The sequence below is a fragment of the Aedes aegypti genome, chromosome 1 (assembly GCF_002204515.2).
Source record: "Aedes aegypti strain LVP_AGWG chromosome 1, AaegL5.0 Primary Assembly, whole genome shotgun sequence".
Classification (NCBI taxonomy): Eukaryota; Metazoa; Arthropoda; class Insecta; order Diptera; family Culicidae; genus Aedes; species Aedes aegypti.
In genome coordinates, this window is record NC_035107.1 from 9,441,299 (window position 1) to 9,446,744 (window position 5,446).

The window sequence follows — 5,446 nt, forward strand, 5'->3', positions numbered from 1 at the left end:
CCATCGCGGGCGCGCGAGCTCACCACGATCGGATCGAATGCCCTCTCCCCTCCAGCTAGCCACCCACATACAGATATAGAGAGGGAGAGGTGCAGCATTGGTGCGCTGCGTACAACCTTTTAGCTCGCGCATGTGCTTCGCACTATTGGCCAGATATCAAAATATCGTAACTTAATTCAAAGAGTCATTAAAAATTAGAGCTAAAATAATACAAATTTAGCGTCTTTGAAGTGAATATGATGCATTTTAAATTGAATAGCAAATATTTTAAGGATAATTGTTCGGGTACGTTATTTATTTTGTAGCAGCTTTTCGGAGCAGCTCAAAAACTGTAATAAAGTTTATTTACATTAGTTTTCAGCTATGACTAAATCTACATTTTACACCAACTACCCACTCAAATAGTTTTCCTCCTGCCTTACGATATAACTTCCTTCCGGATCCTTTTGCTACTTCCGTTATCTCCTCTTCCTACATATTTAAACATCAATTAATTTAATTTCACTTATTTTCGTTTCAGGTACTTACAACATCAACCGTACAATGCAGCGCGATGTTACGGTTACGGTTCTTCTTCGACTCTCGTGTGGTACAAGCTGGGTAAGTATATTTTTGCGTTATTTTCTGAACCATAATCTAATTCATTTTCATTTTACTTACAGGTAATCTAGGCGACTATTTTGGCAATAAATTCCATAAATTACACTCCTTGCTTGCTTACACGTATTAATAAACGAAAGAAATTTCCAAATTCACTCTTCACTTGCTCAAATGCGATTTTTGTTTTGGTTTTGTTTTTGCAATATTTTTCTCGCGGTTTGCTTCCGTCCTCCACTCTCGCCAAACTGTCACTTGCGGAGGGTTCGGCTATTATGCCGACAACCTACCACTACTGCCCAGCGGTGTGAACAATCCCCTGCCCGTAACATCCGGTATTTCTTCCGGAAGTTCCGGATTTACCTGCCTCTATCTCCAACACCGCTAGATTCACCACGGCTCGCCGATGTACTTTACCGTCCGCCGTCTTGACGTCCGCTTGGCGAATCCTTCCATCAGCTCCTTGGATGACCTCCTGAATCCTTCCTCTCACCCAGTTCTTCCTGTTCTTCCCTTCGACTACGAACACTAGGTCCCCGACTTTCAGGGGCTTCGTTTCCTCGAGCCACTTTGCACGATGATTCAGCGACGGCAAGTATTCCTTCAGCCATCGTTCCCACATCCGGTTGGCCAAATATACTGATCGCTTGTAGACGTCCGTCAAGGATGCAGCCAGATCCACAGCGTCGTCCAGCAGCATGTCCGCACCTAAGACAAGACGTGACAGGTCAAAGTACAAAAACGAAACCAATTGCCTGTCAAAAAAGACCACTTCTCATTGGTCGTTTTGGCAAAAGCCTACTTTCACATCGTTAAGTTGGATTGCAACAGGGCACTTTGTTGCTAGCCCGGCCGTGTTGCTAGTTCATAAATTAGAGTTTGCATCAAAAGTTTGTAATTGTTTCATGAAATTATTTTGTTTCAAATCTATTTATATTCGATGTCAAGTTCAAAGCATATGTTCATACAATACTAAAACATATAAAAAATACCAAATTGAGACCAACATAATGGAGATTGTGTAAATTTTCTCTAAAAATATCGCCGGTTTTGAATTTCAACCTGAGTTTTGAAAAGTCTAGCATTGTCTATTGCAGTCAATTATTGAAGCGTGCAAGAAACAATCAAATTATGCGCCTTGATGTTTGAATTTGTTCACAAGATTTGCTCAAAAAGGATTCTGGTAACACTGGCATTTGTATCGTCAAGGTTATCGGCTGAAAAACAACGGGGCAGTCTTGGTTGAGCTGTCACGTCCTGTCCTAGGTCCGCACCTGTCACTGTTCCACGGATGAAATGGTTTGGCGTAATCGCTTCTTCGTCCGCCGCTTCTTGTGAAACGTATGTCAACGGCCGCGTGTTGATCATGTCTTCAGCTTCGGCTAGGCTCGTTGACAGAATTTCGTCCGTAAGTTTCCGTCCATCATCAAGCGCTCGAAGCGCCTCTTTGACGGACCGCACCATCCTCTCCCAGACACCACCCATGTGTGGAGTGCCGGGAGGGTTAAAGTGCCAAGCAGTAACTGTTGAAGTCACCTTTTCAGCGCACTCGATGTTGATCTTCTTGATCGCCTGGATCATCGCAGCACTCGCTCCACGGAAACAGGTAGCATTGTCCGAGAAGATTTGTTCTGGAGCTCCACGTTTGCAGGCGAACCTCCTGATCGCCATTAGGCAGGACTGTGAGCTCAGACTGTGAACCACGTCCAAATGTACGGCTCGCACGGCCATACAAGTAAATACGGCGACCCGCCTCTTTTCCTTCCTGCGTCCCACCGTAACTTCGACCGGACCAAGGTAATCTACGCCCACCGAACTGAAGGGACGTAAGTGAGGCGTGGATCGTTGAACCGGAAGTGGTGCCATCATAGGGACGGCCGGTTGGCAGCGGTTTACCTTGCACCAAATGCACTCCTTCGTCGCCTGCCGGATAGCAGAGCGCGCCTTCAAGATCCAGAACTTCTGCCGCAATTCGTTGAACACGGTCTCCCTGTTCGCGTGGCCAAACTTGCTGTGGTAATGCAGGATCAGCTTCTTGGTGATGTCGTGGTTCCCCGGTAGGATGATTGGGAACCTCTTATCGAAGGGCAGCTGCTCATTTTTCTCCAACCTGCCGCGAACTCTCAGGACTCCGTCTTTGTCTAATACCGGTGAGTGCTTGTACAGACAACTGGACCTTTCAAGCTTCTTCGTTGGTAGACCAGGATTCCGCTGAAGATTTTTCGTCAGCGTATTCATCTCCTCCGGGAAACCATCAAACTGAGCCTGCTTCCACAGAATGGTTTCCGCCGACTGCAGCTCCTCTCGTTGAAATGGCTTCGTTTCAGCCGAATGTTCAGCCTTGACCATTCGACGCAGACGCTCCGTGGCTGGAATAGCCATGATCGGCACCCCGGCTCTTTTACGCTGACAGTTAGAGATGAAGCGCACTACTGTTGCCGCCACACGCAGTAGCTTTGTCCAGCTCGACACGGATTCAGCTTCCACCACCGCATGAAACAGCAGCACTACTCTCGCTTCCTCTTCCGTTTCTTCAACTGATTCGTTTGACGGCCACTGATCCCTCGGTTGGAACAGAATTGACGGACCCTGAACCCATTCCGAGTCGTTTTGTAGCGGAGGAACCCGGCCCCACTTGGTTAGCACGTCCGCAATGTTCTGCTTCGTTGGCACCCATCTCCAGGCTCGCATCTGGGTCAACTCCAAAATTTCACCCACTCTGAATGCGACGAACTGCTTGTACTTATGTTGGTCCGAGTGCAGCCAGGACAATACAGTACGAGAATCCGTCCAGAGAACTGTGCGGTCGATTTGCAGGGAGTGTGTATTCATGACCGTCTGCCTCATTCGCGCTCCAAGTACGGCGGCCATCAGCTCTAGACGAGGAATTGACTGCCGCTTAAGTGGCGCCACCTTCGCCCGGGACATGACCAAGCTACACTTCACCGCTCCATCAATGACCGATCGCAGATACGCCACGCAGCCGTAGGCGTGCTCGCTCGCATCGGTGAAAATGTGAACCTCGAGAGATTCTATTGAAGACGACGCCGCGTCTCCCAGGTAGCACCGAGGAATCCGCAAGGCTTCATCGTCAGGCAGCAACTCGGTCCACTGTTTCCACAAACGCCAACTTTTCTCGTCGATTTCTTGATCCCAATCGCAGCCGTTTCGCCAGAGATGCTGGATGATCACCTTGCCGTGGATCGTGTACGGCGACAAGAGACCCAGGGGGTCAAAAAGACCCATCACACAGCTCAAGACGATCCGTTTCGACGGACGCACGCCGTCGTACAAGTACCGCTTGATATCCGTTCGGTGTGTAACGGAAAAGGCGAAGACATCTAGGTCCGTATCCCAGAATACTCCGAGCACGCGCTCCCCAGACGACTGTTTGTCCTGCTGGAAAGTCACCGGTCCGGATGATATGTCTTCTCCCAGAGCTGAGAGAACTTCCGGCGAGTTTGACACCCAGTTGCGAATTTGAAACCCGGCTTGATCGTGGATGTATCGCACCTGCTTCGCTCGTACTACGGCTTCTTCGATCGTGTCGACACTGTCAAAGTAGTCGTCGACGTAGTGCCGACCGATGATCGCCGCTGCTGCCTCGGGAAACTGGATTGCATGCTCGGTCGCGTTGAGATTCTTGATGAATTGTGCAGACGCCGGCGAGCACGTTGAGCCAAATGTGGTGACGTCCATGACGTAAACTTTCGGCGTTTCACTGGCGTCGTTCCGGAAGAGGAAGCGTTGGGCTTGCTTGTCCCCGGAAATGATCTTCAGTTGGTGGTACATTTCTCTGATGTCTCCACCGAAGGCGATTCTTCGCTCGCGAAATCCGACGATCACTGTCACCAGCGGCACGAGCAGATCGGGCCCCTTCAGCAACCGGGAATTCAGCGAAATTCCTTGAACGGGTGCCGCGGCGTCCCAGACGAGCCGAACCTTTCCGGGCTTCTTGGGGTTCACGACGACATTCAGCGAAAGGTACCAGACTTTCTCTCGTTCGGTACAGGACAGCTTCTCTTCAGTCGCTAGATGAGCGTATCCTTTCGCTTGGTATTCGGCGATTTGCCGCCGAACATTGTTGTACAACTCCGGCGATCTCTCCAACTTTCTCTCCAGCTGCTTCATGCGCTTCAGCGCCATGGGGTAACTGTCCGGAAGGCACACCTCGTCCGCCGCCCAGAGTAGTCCCGTTTCGAAGCGATTTCCTACGCGTTTCGTAGTATGCTCCATAATCGACCGAGCTCGTTGGTCTTCGGCTGACTCCCGCTGCACCTTGACTACCGATTCTTCCAGCGCATAGTGGCTCTTCAGGATATCGTGGAGTTCTTCATTGGACACTGCTTGGTGGAACCCTAGAAACCCGCTCGCCGAAGTCGAGTTCACTTGGCGAGGACCGTAGACAGTCCAACCAAGCTTGCAGCGCACCGCAATTGGCTCCCTCGTAGTTCCAATCCTCGCTTCCAACGGAGCAAACGTATGGATGTTGTTTAGTCCGATCAAAACTCCTGGCCGGCCGTCGTACGATGCAATCGGCAGGTCACGCATGTGCTCGTACTGCGCCACCAATTCAGCAGCGTCCAGCTTCTGGTGGGGTAGCATCAGTTTCTCGACGGTGTTGACGGTATGCAGCAGAAACTTCTCCGGATTTTTCGTGCCCACTGCAGAGGTCCACAAGTTCATCCGCCTTGAGTTCTTCTCCACGCGATAGACGTCAGATGTCCAGTTGATGGTGAGCTTCTCCTTCACTCCTGTGAGTCCTAGCCGGTTGGCCAAGTCGTTCTCGATAAGCGTCACGGAGGCTCCCTCATCGAGGAAAGCGAGGACAATTAGCGACGTTTCTCCG

The 5,446-nt window shown here is 50.2% G+C and overlaps 1 long non-coding RNA gene across 1 annotated transcript; it reads right to left on the bottom strand.

The window, feature by feature from the left end:
* Positions 1–276: 276 nt before the first annotated feature.
* On the bottom strand, positions 277–671 carry LOC110674355. The gene is made up of 3 exons (XR_002498785.1): positions 529–671; positions 398–471; positions 277–329 (listed from the first exon to the last, which is right to left on the bottom strand). It is a non-coding gene; the product is annotated as an uncharacterized LOC110674355 (long non-coding RNA).
* Between the last annotated feature and the right edge of the window lie 4,775 nt (positions 672–5,446).